Raw genomic sequence first — 15,599 nt, 5'->3', positions numbered from 1 at the left:
TACAAAGGAAATATTTTATAATGTACCAGATATCTGAATTCAGAATTATGAAGCTTATATGCTAGGATTTAAGAAACTATCTTACTTTGGGATTACATATATATGTATATATATATATATAAATATATAAATTTATATAAGTATTGTATATACATTGTTCCAGAAACATTTATATACAAATTCGTTTTCGAATTACGCAAATTTATAGACCGTGAAATGTGTTTCTTAGTGATGTAGAAACGTAGCAATTTGCTCGCACATTTAGCAGGAATTGTCATTTGATTTTTATGTTATGAGAGGCAATGAAATGTGTATGCAAAATAACGCTGTAGAGAATTGCTTGCTTACATTTATAAAGAAGTTACACTAATGGGACCCTTAACTACCAATAATTGTGGCAATATTTTTGGCAAAGTGGCAATTTGTACCAATATTTGCATAGATTGGAATTAAGATTCTTGAGAAATCAAAATGGTTTTTTCGAGCAAAGCAAGAAAAATGATATTCCAGTAGCCGTTTATTGGACATTAAACCGAATTGTAAGAAATACTGGGAAAGAAAAACTCTGAAGACCAAAGATAGATTTTCTATCAAAAATATATATTTTCGAAATAGAGTTACCACCTACCGATTAAAGTAAATTAAGAAAAATTATTAAAATTATAATTTTTGAATCAAGTTATCTTCTGTCAAAAAAAAAAAGAAGAAATTAATAGAGGAAAGGACATGTAAGGAAGTGCTAAGTTCGGCTCTAACTGTACATTGTATACCATATATCGCAATTTTCAAAAAGCAGTCGGGGTAGATTTTCAAGTTTTGAAAATACTTTACAAACAAGATATTGCAAGAGTATGAAAATAACAAAAGCTTTTGGAGCAGAGTTGCCACCTATCGAAAAAAATAGCCTCTAAACCTAAAAAGTTGTGAAAATTTAATATCTTTAAGAGAGGATTTGGAGAATATTCAAATCAGACATATTTTGCAATAAAGTTACCACCTATCAAAAAAGGTACAACAGAAAAAGGAAAGATATTTAGAGTTAAACGAATTTTTTAGGTACTTTCTGAATTTATTTTTTTCCATATTGTTGAATGTAGAAAATCTTTGCGATTATATTTTGTTGTGTGTGATGCAAGATAACAGAACAGTGGTTGCCGGTTCTGCAAGTTTTTAAATAATAATGCAACCGTTTTTTTATGTTGAGAGTAAACATGATCGAAATTCATAGAGATAAATATTAATGATCTTTTATTGCACTCAGTATAAATATATATATATGTATAATCCTTTGTCTAATCGAACTACTCTGCTCAAAAGCTTTGCAATGCTGCCGCCATTACTATTTGGAGAACCAATAGCATTACAAATACCTTAATTCCACTAATTAATTGATCGAAGGCGGCAGTAGAGCTTTCTAATGCAGTAGACCGACTTTTCACTTTCAAACACACACACACACACAATCACGAAAGCTCTTCGAAGCGCAAGGCAACGTTAATTGCACGCCAAAGGTATCAAATGCCACTTCTTGTTCTTGTTGTTGTTCTGAACGACGAAACTGAATTAATATAAATATAAAATTTGAAAGCGGCAGACGTACAAAGCTTCACCGCCAACAACTGCACAAAATCGCATGTTTTACAATAACAACAACAACAACAATACGGTGATAACTAAGTTAAACACGCTGGTGAGTTGAGTGAGCCAAGGCCAACAACAAAGGATTAATTGAAGCGCAAAGTGGCAGAGGCATTTACTGTTAATGTGTAAGTGTATGTGTGTGTGCTTGTATATTTATATGTGTGTGTGCGTTTGTGTCGAGACATAAGTGCGGTAAGTTGTGGCGAAATGAGATTAACGGCAGCTCGAAGCAAACTTGCAATGGAAGCCAGATAAATCAAGCAGCAATGCAAGTATACATGTGTGGGTGTACGAATGTGCGTAGGTGTGAGTGTATATACGCAGTGCACATGAGTGTTAGTCCATTAGAAACGCTGATGGTGCTGAAGCTGCAAGGATTTTCACAGCTAATGGTGAGCAACGGCCTAAACTGAGCTACAAACACATACACATATATAAATGTAAAGACAGGCGTGTGTATGCGTGCGTTTGAAGTGCTTGCGCAAATACTTGTGTGAACCCAAAATATTGCTAGAAATATCTGCACTTGAATTTTGAAGACTCATAAACATATATATCAAATATATATATATGTATATATATAGATATATATAAAAACATATGTATATATGTGCGTGTGTGTGTCCGAAAGGTTGCCTTAAGACAAATTTAGACGAACAATGGAATCACAAGACGAACTGCTATGTTATATGAGAAGCAAACAGAAGCCTTACAAACTCGTTATCTTAATTACTTTTATTGCTTCGATCTTTGTGAAAAATCAGCACAACAACAACAACGAAAAGAGCACAAAGTAAACAGCAAGACAGAAGTAAGCCGCCTGAAGGCAGTAAAATGAGTGCAAGGACTCTGAAAATGATTTACTATGGCAAAGTGCGGCAGAAGAGCAGGCAGAACATTTGGAGAAGAAGAAACAGCAGCCGCCGCAGGACTTTTCAACGCCGTGGACGTAGAGCAAAACGCAAAAGCAGAAGATTTACAGCACAAAAACGGAAAAGTGGCTCAAGTGTAAGAAGAGTGGCAACCAGTAAGGGCTTAAGGCAGACACAAACACACACACATACATGTATTTGTGTGCAACTCACTGAAAGCATACCCAAAAAGGAGTCAGTGCAGTGCTTAAGCCTTGCAGGCGACTTAAATATGTAGGAGAAGATGAAGCGTGTGCTTGTTAAATAAACGATAACATCTTAACCTAAATTTCATAATGCTCCAACAAGACTCCACACATACGCACACACACACATGCAAATGCACACACATACATAAGTTCGAGGCGTTGTGAAATTTCTATACTTTATACAAGTTTACGCTCATATTACACGCTTATTGCTTGGTGTTAAATTTTAAGATGCTTTGCGGAGTAGATGCTGCATGAAGACAGCACAGGGCATATAAAATTAATGAATAAGGATAAATTTACACCAAAGGGCATGTGTGATCTTTGAGCGACCACTGAGCGCTTTGTGCGATATATCAACAAAATGTTTGCTAATCTCTTGCACTAGCTGTAAATATAGTTGATTCATTTCAGTGGCAACCCTTTGTTCGAGTTTCTATACGCTCCCGCTTATCTGTGTCATTATCCGTCGCAAAAAGAAGCTTAAGTGTGTTTACATACTCAAGTTGAGCGAAATATAATATACATATATGTCGCAGGCCACTATAAGAGCTGCCACATTTCGCCATACATAAATATATGAAAAGTGTATTCAAGTGTGCTTATCGCTACCGCAATTAGTTTTAACGACCGATAGCAGCTAATGAGCGCTTTTGAAAGGGCGTTGCCCACTTGCGGCGTTACATAACCTACGTTGTTTGCATACAGCTGAGCACTTTACAGTGAACTTACCACCATTTTCCATTTAATTAATTTTGTAGTAGGAAAGCCCACAGGTTTCTAGTTTATATAATGTGGGCGCTTAGTTTTAGAAACACCTATAATAAATGAATAGATACTCATGTGTGTAAATATTTACGAGCGGAATTTATAATAATGTCGAAAAGCTTGTGTTGAACTTGGAGGTGATTTTGACAATACCTATATATATTATATAAATTTCAAGAGTTGTTTTTGTTTTTCTTCACAATCGCTCTTATTTGCATACTTACAGGCGCTGGTTTAAAATTTCACACTTCGATAAAGAGATGTTTGATAATCTAGCGAATGGCGCTCTTTAAATAAAACGAAGCATTAAAAGCTACAATTTGCTGAAAGCATGGAAAATTGGATGCGATGGCATGTTTGTACTGACTCAGGAGCCACTTTTAAAGGCCATAATAAAGATTTGTATTAAAATATTTGAAAACATATTTTTGTCAGTCCGAGTCAAATTTGATCAGATAGTAAATGCCATTGGCGATAATGAAAGCTTAATAATAATTGAGCATAGTATAATATTATAACTGCTATTTTTGATTGATACTTGGTACATAACGGTGTGGAGCAACAGTTATCTATGCGCCTGAAGGCCAAGGATAGCTCTCTTCAATGCAAAATAAAAAATAAAAATTTTTATAATTACTGATGATTGACTGTAGAGATTTTATGAAGTCGTATGCTCAACTTTAGTTAACTACTACTCAGCGGTTAGACACTTATACTCTAAAATTCAACGAAAGAATGGAAAATCTGGTCTCAGCTGCTTAAAAATACCTAAAAAGAAGAGCAAAAGGATGTTAGTTGATTTTTCATTGAATACTTAAGTTGCAATATAATTTTTTTTAGTATAAAGATTGCTTATTCTATTTTCTTTAATATGCTCCATTACAATTCATTCAATTCTATTTTATTTTCTTAACGTTCAGCAAATAATTTAGAGCTCTTTAATGACTTTACATAAAATTGACATTAAGCTAGTATGAATGATAATAAAAAGCGCACAAAAATAAATTGGAGCACATAAATTTTCCATCAATATCATATACCTATATATATATTTCTATATAAATATAGGTAGAATAAAAAAAAATTAAGAAGAATACAATTCAAAGTGATAAAGGGAAAGGCAAAAAGCTATAAAATAAACTAAATCGCAGCATTAAAATTTATTTCGAAAATTTGTCCACTCGAATTATAGTGCATTTAAAATGACCAACCGCCAACAAAAAACTGTTAAAACTTTTTACAAAATATTTACTTATATTTTTTAACAATACGGCAACAATACGCAATATGACTCCCAGAGCAGCACTCAAGTGGCCCATTTAATAATTCACATAGCCTACAGCGTTGAAAAAGTTGAGTGAATGTGGATGAAACTCGCCACTGGCCCGACTGAGCTTATGCCTACATAAAGATATTTGTGTATAAGTGACTGGGTGCGTCCGTCAGTTGGTCATTCAGTTTACCATTGCAAACTGCTGAGCAGCAGGCGATTTTCCACTTTTCGCCGCTATTAAAACTTGCTCGCATTCATACACTCACACCGAAGCAAATATTCAAAGCAAAACTTTTTATTTTTCAAGATTTTTCTCCTACTTTTATTTATATCACTATATCTTAAAATGACACCCAAGCAAGAAGTAGAGGGAGATGGGAAGTTGCTGCTAAGTTTCTAGTTTGTAGTTATGTAAGTGGACCGTGGCAAATGTTGTTGTTGTTGCCCAGTGCGCAAACAAATGGCGACAAACAGCGTATACGCAATGCTTTATTGAATAAATTGAAAAGTTTGTAGCTAACAATCGTTTTTCTCACTCTTATTTTGCTAAGCAAAAGTTTCAAGTTTTTATTTGCTTGCCGTACACACATTCACACGTACACATACATATATAAAGTGTTCCCATCCTACTTGGACATTGTCCTCTTCTACTTTTCCTACTTTGCTATTCATGTTGTTGAGGGAAATTATGTAAACATTCTTTTTATACTTTCTACTTTATTTCTATCTTCTACGCCTGATTTACTTTTTCCGTTTTTTTCTTTATTATTTGCTATTTAACTTCTCCATTTTGCATTCGTTTATTGCTCTTTTTGGCAGCAAAGTTTCTATTTGCCAAGTTAAATGCGCTGATTTCAATAGGAAAATGAGGCTAACAACTCACTAACTTTGCACATAAGCAACAAAAACAACAATAACAAAAACAACGAACTTGCTTAGTAGCAGTGGCGACAAAGTAGTGTAGTCGAGATTTGCAATATGTTACGTATACGCAGTGACTAACTCCATTCAGTAGTTAGATTAGAAGAGAAAGTTAACGAATGATTATGAAAAGTTTTTTCTCTGTGCAAGTATTATATAAAGTTAAGCTACATACATTTGTATATACATATATTTGAATATTTTAGCGTACATATGTTGTGTATTTCTTTTCTAACTAGTGCAAATAGAACATATGTGAAAAGTCCAATGTATAGGGTGGTTCGAGATAATTTAAGTTATATTTAATAACTAGTTTTACCTTTTTTACTCTTGTTTAACAAAAACCATTTCTTGCCTAATACATTAGTTAACATTTTTATGAACAACTTTCGCTGTACTTTTTACTCTGGTTTTTAGGAATACAATTTTCTCTTAAAACTACTATGCTTATAAACACTATTGCGTCCATTAGTTTTTCGCTAAATTTAGCTGTCGTATTTTATTTGTTGGGTACTTATAATTAAAAATTTAAATTCGAATATTAACTAGTATCTCACCATCTCATCAAATTTGACCCAAACTGACATACGTTTTTATTAACTTATTTATAAGCCTCGGCTGAGATGACTTTCAGTGCCTTCAGTGCCTTTAGCGAATTTTGGGTTTTTTTCGGCTTTGGCTCATTTTTAGAGTTCCATTCTTTAGATTGTTGGACAGTTTCGACGTCATATTCCTAAACTCACATCTCGTCATCAATAATCTTGATGAATGTAACACCACTAGTTACGTTGTGAAGCTTCTATTTTGCGACCTCTACTCGAAGTCGTTTTTGCAAAAGAGTAAGGTCTTTTTGTACGAGTCTAGCATTGACACGCTTCATTCCCAAAATATTAACCAAAATGTATTGAGTAGATCCATACGAGTTGTTGAGATATTTCTCTGATCTCCAACACGACGAGTTTCAAACACATTTTTAAAATATTTTTTTCGTATTATTGTCTTTAATAGAGGTGTATGGGCGACCCTTCGTGTTTCCATTGGGAATAAATATTTTCAAGCAAATTCTTTGTTAAATTTTTTTTCGGTAAAAAATCGTCATACAATTTTTTCGCGCCATATACAAACAACCGTGAAACACATATTAATTGACATATGGAGATGAAACTTCACACGATATATAACCTCATAAACGAAAAAAGAGGCTAATGACAGCTTACCGTTACCTTTGAGTGAAAATTGCATAAGGACGTCCATTAAGCTAAATACTGGTTACTACTATAAGTCAGCATTTCCTTTCTAGTTCTTTCAAAAAATCATTTCACAATGCGAACTAAAGAGGGAAGAATATAAGAAAAAACTAAATCAGCCATTGGACCAGAAAATAAATGAAATTACTATACGGCTATTCTTACTTTAAGTTAGGTAAGGTTGCTGTGTTGAATTCTGCAAAAGAGATTTCGGGTAAATGTAATGAAACAGTAGTATAGCGTTACAGCTGGTACGGATATATTGCTAAAGCTCTTCTGTACCAGAGACCACTTTCTAGGTTCGACATTTTCATATAAATCTGCTTTCTACAGCTTTAGTTCTATAGTTATGCAGAATTCCTGGAATTCCACATATTATGCGTAGATAAATTAGCGACAGAAGTTCACCTAAAAGAATAATTGAGCTATATGGGACTATTTCTAAATAATTCGGCCATGTCATAGCTATGAATTCAGTGTTCCTTCCATTAAATTAATAATTTTTTTTATTAAAATCACATAACCGGCTTCAGAACCACCATGCTGTTATAAAACTCGAATGCCACACAGTTAAGCCACCCAGCCGTATGCACTTGTAAAGCAAACGTTATTAAATTGTGTGGCAAGGCATTAGTGCTCGTATTTACAAAAGTGTCCTTTCACTATTCATCAAATAACTGTTCGACAAAAAAGTGTAATGAAGCTCTTATTTACTTTAGTTATTCAGACGTATTAATGAAGTGCCTTTTATACTTGCCACACTAACACATACTAACACACAGATACACGAACGCCTATGCAAATGGCAACTGTATTTCTCGCATTTTATTTGCTTTCATTTCAAAAGAAAGCTGCCCTCTGCACGAGCTCATGCTGGCCGCTCAGCTGTTTCGGTCACACGCTCGCACACATATGTTTTGTGCGCTTAATGCAATATTTTTACACACAAACACACACACACATTTAAGCATAAAGCAGAGCACTTTCACTTAAATATAACTGTACTCCCGCTTGTGGATTTTCACACACCTACACACATATGTAAATTACATGAGACAGTGTGAGGGTAGAGTGAGTATGCCGGCCCACAAGGACGAGTGTGGCACTTTGTTTTTTAATTTTATTTCCATTTTTTTTCATTTTTTTTTTGTGCTCATGCTCTAATTAGTGCTGCAGCAAAGCGTCTGACTGACTGCCTCAGAATTGCTGATGCAGATTTTACTTGCAGCTTTTTCTCGATTTTCTGTGCTTGTAGTTCTTGCTTAGTTTCTTTTACGCTAGATGAGCGCACATTCAAGTTCAACAAGTTGGCATACATTATAAGCAGAATGCAGCAACAACAAGACAGCAGCAGCTTCACAAGTCGACTAATCACTCACACACACACACGCACACACACATTGACGCACTTACACAAAGGCGCACATAAGTTCATTTGTTTGTAATTAAATCTGCCAGTTGCATGTGTGTGTGTGTTGTTGTTGGGAAATTATGAGTTTCACTGCAGTGCCGTTTCAAATTTGTTGCAAGATTGCAGTGACTTACGTGCTTTGGCTTTTATTCACCACTCACCCGCCTTTAACTGCTCGAGCCACATTTAAGTTGCTTATTGAGTAGTTACGAAGGATACAACTGAGTGGCTTTGAATGGCACATTAAATAGGCAGAGAGAATAATTGCAACTTGAGTTATCGATTGGTTTGGCTGCCACCGCAACGCAATCGTTCACATCAAGGTTAATGTGTTGCATGCAACGTGTGGTGTAGGTGATAGTGAAATAAAATTTAGTAGACCTGCATTTATAGTTGGTATTGCAGTCAATTGAATTTGATCAATTGAGTAAGAGAGAAAAAAGATTGCCGCTGCGTAAGTACTTTTAACTACTAATACTAAGTTAAGTTATATATAAGACACTAAATTCGAATACAAAAAGCGAAACTGATGGGTTATCATTTTCAAACTTGATTTTGATACATTTTCGATTGATTTTCGGTAAGTTTTTTCTTGTCTCATGCAAAATGTACAATTTTTACAAATTTATTTTGCACCCTTGAGTACTTCAAAAACTTTTGTTTATTGATTTTATTTCGAAAACATACATAACTGCATATACTAGTACTATACAAATTTAAATGCACGAACATAACCCAGAAAGAATTTTGCCTGATAATCTACAACCCTGTTGGTGCTAAAACTGAAACATACCTTGGTAGCTGGTATAATTACGACACATTTCTTCAATTCCAGCCAGAACATATAGAATATTTGCTATTGAATTTTTCACTTTCGAATAAAATGGTTTTGAAAACAAAGTTGGTAATAATAATTCATATGTACAGAAAATATGGTGTTCACAGTGCTTATTTAAGTATTTTGCAATGCAGCAATCCATTATGCTTTAAAAGTCTAAATTTATTTCTAGTATATTTAAAAGCAGTCTCCAGTTTACCGTTGATAAGCCATTCTTTTTTTGTTTACTTTTATGAGGTCAATGCCCCCTTTTTTACATTTAGCTAAGTCCGAAACCTTTGTTTACATTAAGCCGAGTCCACAACTTTTGTTAACATATTGAAGTCAATATCCATTTTTTTTCTATTTTAGGATAGCAATAATCACATTGTTTACATTTTATGGGATCTTTGTTTACATTTTTCCGAGATCAATGTCCCTTTGTTTATATTTAGCTAAGTCCACAACCTATGTTAAAATAATGGGGACAATAATCCTTTTGTTTATATTTTATGGGGTCAATGACCTTTTTGTTTACATTTTTCAGAGGTCAATCACCCTTTTGTTTACATTAGCAAAGTTCAAAACTTTTGGTTAAATTTAGTCGAGTTCACAACCCCGTTAACATAATGAGATCAATAACCCTTTTGTTTACATTTTATGGAGTCAATTACCCCTTTTTTCACATTGTAAGGTCTATGAAGTTAGCACTGACCCGATTTCATCTACTTGTATTTTTGGCAGCATTAATTATTATAGACGAAAAAGATGCTCTCTGAGTTTCGTTAACGTACCACACATACCATCACCAATATGCAAGTATATGGATTATTAACAATATATTTACAATACCACATTGCTTATGGTGCCAAATAAAATGTGTACCAAGTTTCATCAAAATAAAATAAAGTTTTACTCAAGTTACAGCTTGCAGTCACACGAATTCCAACTCATTTCGTCATTCTGATCATTTATATATACACAACTCTAAATCTATCTTGATTAGTTTTAGGTGATACAAACAACCGTTATGTGAACAAAACTATTATTCTATACTTTGTAGCAACATTTTGCAAGTGTATATTTACTGCTGACTTTCATTTTTGGAATTATCAGCAAATAAACATTTATTGTGTAATTAAATAATTTATTTGCAATTTTTCCATATTAAAACTCATTCAATAGAAATTGTTATGAATTCCACCAATGCGTTTTATTGACCTATTTTGAGCAGAAAACACTCTCTTTTCATGCACGAGGTTAAATGACCGTAGCATATTGACACACTCAGCGAATACTTCGTCCATTTACTTTTATTGGTGCTTTCGTTTAATTGTCATAAACACAGCTGATGAAAAGATGCGGTCACTTACATGAAATACTATATGGTATATATTCATTGCCGATTTAATTGCTTTGCTATAATTGCCTGTGTGTATGTATGGGTATTTTATTGTGTGGATGCATTGCTGGGCATGTCTTGCAAATATTCTTCATTATTCAGCGGAAAAATAAATGCCATTTATTGCGAAAATAATTGTTTAATTGGTAGTCTGTGTCATATGAAAGTACCCTGTAGGAAATTTTATTTGCCGAGATGATCAAAAATTAGCAAATATTTACTTTGTGTATTTATTTTAACCAAAGATGCAAAAGAATGTCATCTATATATTTTTCAGTGAATTACAAAAAACTGTTGCAAATTTTAAACTTTCAAATTATAAGTGATTATCTAAGAGTTTTCATTTTAAAGTTTAAGTTTATTTAAGAGTCAAGCTTGGATCGCGATAATGCATTCAGGTGCTGGTTAATTCTTCTTCTTTAGTAATCATTAGGTTGAATGAATAATGATGTACTAGAATAATGAGGTCCTTAATATACTGTGAAAATGGGTCAAATCAGATAATACTTATAACCACCTACTCCCCTTCCAACGGTTATGATGATAATAACCAAGCTGGTAGGAAAGGGCTTTGTGGGAGCATTTGACAATGGGCCTGGCATCGCCCTCTCGGTGAAATCCAATGTCTCAGGATCTACTTGAACAATTTCAACCAAATTTGGTGTGTGAATTTATTTCTATAATAATTTCATTGTGAAAATAGACAAGATAGAATGACAACCACGCCTACTTTCCAATTAAAAATATTTATATTCCCGCTGATTCTTTCACTTTATAATATAAAACTCAAATATCAATAACGTAATGGGAATAAAACTTTGCTCAAATAGTTCGCTCAAGCTATTTCATCTACCGCCCAAAAAATATGTGGACCTCAGTGTCTACGGTTAATTTTTTGACGAAGGTAAAGGTGAGAACTAGAATTGAAATTCGAGGAGAACAAAAATGGGTAAAATCGGGTCAATACTTCTCTTCTCGCATCTATCGGTGAATACTTGCCTTTGTTTGATATAAACTTTTGCAACATCTGAAAGTATTTCCCCGCCTTTGATCTTTTCAAATTGCAAGGGTTAATACTAATTAATAGTATTATTGTTATCTGAGTGATTTCGATACATACCGTTACTTCAGTACCTTGCCTACTGTCCGATCTATCAATTTTCAAGACCAGTTCCAAAAAGCAACTCGGAATCTCGTAAATTTCCTATTAGGTAGGTGTGATTGCGATAACTTACTGTTGATAACTGCAATAAATGAAGAAGATGGCCAATAAATAAATACTGAAATGAGTGCGACGTGTAGACAGGAGCAGCAGGACCGGCAGGACTACGGCATGAAGTCAACGAGCAGCAACGTTTCAATGAAACAATTTAATTAAAATAAACGGCCCAACGAGAAACATTTCATGCTGTGGTTAAATGACAATTCAAAAATAATAGCAATCATAAATAGTATAACAACAACAACAAACACAACAAATAGGCCGCGAATTGACATCATCTCACTTTGCTCCATGCCACATTGGCCATAATCAATACTATCAGCCAATATCACCATTTTACTTTGTTGTTGTTGTTATTGTTTATGTCGCTGTATTGCTGTTAATTAAAGCATTGTCAAAATTGTGAAATTCGCATGCTTTATTGACTATACGTGCGCCCTCCGAACTACAGCGCGCCGACAGTTTGTCGACCATATCCGCACATTTAAATGTGGCATGCAACGCTTCATTTGGCCGTTAATTCACTGCCAATAAAGTGACAATTGCGCAGGCCATTTAGTGTGGAATACCGAAAACAACGCTGCCAAAACGTTTTTATTGTTGACGATCATAGGCCAATTCGCAAAGCAATAAATTTTGATTGCGCAGAGCGGCGAGCTGAGCAGAGAGCGAGGAGGGAAGAGTAGAGCGTGCGCGAGCCAACTTTTGCAACTGCAACTGCGGTTGCGGTTATCAAGCGTGACCGCTTGCTGACCAAGGACGCGTTGAAAGGATGTGCAACAACAAACACACACACACGCACACATGCAAACCAAAATACGTTTGGCTGGCGCTGGCAGTGACTTTAACCAATTTTGTTGCCCGAAACTGTTATTTTGACTACGGTGTGCGCAGAACAGCGCGTTGGCTTTACATAACCTCACAATTTATTTACATTTATTAAATTTATTACCATAATTAATGCTTATTTGGCGTCGGATGGCCTGTGACCAGCACATAATTATATCACTGCAACATTACTGAGTTACGTGCGGTTGCATGTGGTCCAGTTGTAGGTACTTTAAAGCCCGTGTTTTTATGTGGGTGTGCCACATAACTGCCCTTATATTTTACGTACCAAGGTATGATACATTGCTTTCGTAAATTTATACTGTTATCCTTTTATCGCTGCCAAAAGTTGTTTACTGCAATGGCATCAGTGGCAGCAGCTGCAATAATTGGCCTTGCCTTGTTGTTGTTGTTCGTCGGTTATTGGCCGTGCTTTATGGATTTTGGATAGTAGGGCGATTTATTCGGCTTGCCGCAGATACATATATGCAAACACATTTACGCTAAAGTACATACAAGGACACACTGCCAAATATATTTTGAAGGCCAAAGTAGCGTTTTTGTTATTATAAATAACAAAAATATTTTGACTCTTTTAACGTATTTTTGTTACAATCTGTTGGGTGTTCAAAAATATATTTTTGTTATTAGAGCACTTTCATATGAGATATGTAAAGATTTAATATGCGTTTATTTGCCAGAAATTAATTAAAATTTTAATTACTTTGTTATTTGCTATAATAATAATATATTTATGCTGATTTCGAGTGTTTGTTTATATTGCAAATAGTCAGAAAATTGAGAATTATTTATTATTTGGCAACTCAATTAAGCGATTATATTCACTGGTGAATTTCAAAATTTTTTGATTTTTTTTTGCATATACTATGTATTCTATGTATATCGAACGCACATATATTTGATGATCTGGCAAATGGTTTCGGAGATATGAGCGTATTTGTAAGCATTTTTTTAACATAGTGTAATTGGCATTTTAACTAACGTTTTTTTCAGAGTAGATAAGGATTACTCCTCCGATACAGCTAGATTTTCAATTTTCACTTGACTTCAGATATGTATATTTGTGTAAAATTTTGTATAAAAGCAATATTTTGGGAAGCAGCGACTTTATGAAAAATTTCGACTGGTTCTTCGGTCATTAACCGTATTAATCTAATGTTATAACAAATTTTTTGGTGTTTGGATTTAAGACAATTTTATGCTGAAAAGTCCTCCTACAGAAGAAAATTAGAAAAAAAATTAAGAATTTAAAAAACTGGGAGGTGATGAATTGGGGGTTTATAGAACACATGAGCATACCCATGATTTCAACCCTCCTAGGCATCTGAAGTGAAAAAAAGATTATCAATCTGCAATGATGTCGCAATTGTATGAATTCGCGATAAGTAAAGAAATATTTTTTTTTACAAAATGGTGACTGTTTGAAAAAAAAAGATTTTTTTACTATTTTTTTATGTAAACATTGTATGTGTGCACGATATGATTTTCGGGATCTTACTTCTGCAAGCGGAAATGCATTTAATGAAATGAAAGAATGAAACATATATCAAACTTTGCATATTTTTAGGCGCTCTGCTATGAAAAAGTGATCTTAATGGTGTTGTAAGACGCATATAAATAAAATATTGCATATTTTTTGGCGTTATCGATAACCGACATCAATATTTCCAAATAAAGTTTAACCAGAGAATGTAAATGAATACTCTATTCATAACATAATTAACAGCAGCTCGATCAGTTGAGGCAGGTTTTTTATAATTTTTTCTCACTTTCATAATATTTTTTCTCACTTTCATAATATAAAGTAAAATTGTCACTGAGAATGAATTTTCTATATCAACGAGTGACTTCCAAACTTTCCTTGGTATGTATGCAATATATTCAAGAGCTCTCCACTAAATTATATGTAAGCTGAATTCGAAAACTAAATGTTGCGTACATAAACCTGCGATTATTTATGTTGCTATTTGAGCACTTTCAAAGGAGAACAGTTATTTGGGAACAGCTCGATTGGTGTAAAATGCGTCTACTCCACTCAATTGCATTTTGTTGATGCAACTTTCCACACACAGTGCTATTTAAACTGCATGAAAGCAAGATAAGTAAGTTATGGTACAATATATTTCAAATTATTTAAGATATAATATAAGATTTATAACTTATATAAAATAATATATACTTTTTTTTGATTTTATAATATCTCTTATAGTGATTTCTGGTTTGTTTCCAGCTAATTTATGGTACAACTTAATGCATAATAGCTTTTAAATTTTTTAATGTCAATACATTTAATGTCAACAGTACCTCTTAAAATTCTGAAGGGCATAAGTACCAGTACTTGAGTGAAGGACTTCTAAGCACGGGTGGTGGCTTTCAGAGTTTAAAAACAAAACCCTCGAACCACTTGAAAGAGTAATTCTCGCTAAGTGGTGCTCAATTAACTGCGGGAGGTTCAATTTAAAAGCGAAAAATATCAGAAATATATTTACAAGCGTTTGAAATAAATGATTACATGATTTATTAACAAGAGGTAACTGATTAACAAGCTGAATGTCAATATTTATGAAGAGACATTGCATAGATGAAGTGATCGTGAGTACATGCGAAAGGCATCTAATATTAGTGAGCAGATGCACACGCCATGATAAAAATATTTCATCAAAATTCATTTTTTTGTTAATGTTATTGAAGCCTGAAGGTTATTTTCAAAAAAACCACTGCAGACAAATCGTTGAAGTTTTGTGAACTCAAAGTAAAGTGTTCGTACTATATTACATATTTTTTTCGCGGTCAATTAGTTTAAATAATAATATTATACATAAATGTTTGTTTAACAAATGAAGTTTTTCATGCTGATTGTTAATCTTTAACAACTTTTCTCCAGATTTAATTTAGGTTAACATTAAAACTAAAAAAAAAATTAAACAA

The 15,599-nt window shown here is 33.7% G+C and overlaps 1 long non-coding RNA gene across 1 annotated transcript in view; it reads left to right on the top strand.

The window, feature by feature from the left end:
* The window catches only part of LOC138857936 (uncharacterized), a 154,908-nt gene that overhangs the window by 75,795 nt on the left and 63,514 nt on the right, over positions 1–15,599 (top strand). The gene's annotated exons all lie outside the window — the stretch shown is intronic.

Source organism: Bactrocera oleae, chromosome 6, assembly GCF_042242935.1.
Source record: "Bactrocera oleae isolate idBacOlea1 chromosome 6, idBacOlea1, whole genome shotgun sequence".
NCBI classification, from domain to species: Eukaryota; Metazoa; Arthropoda; class Insecta; order Diptera; family Tephritidae; genus Bactrocera; species Bactrocera oleae.
Note: the sequence above shows the minus strand (reverse complement) of the source record. Positions and strands in the feature narration are given on the sequence as shown.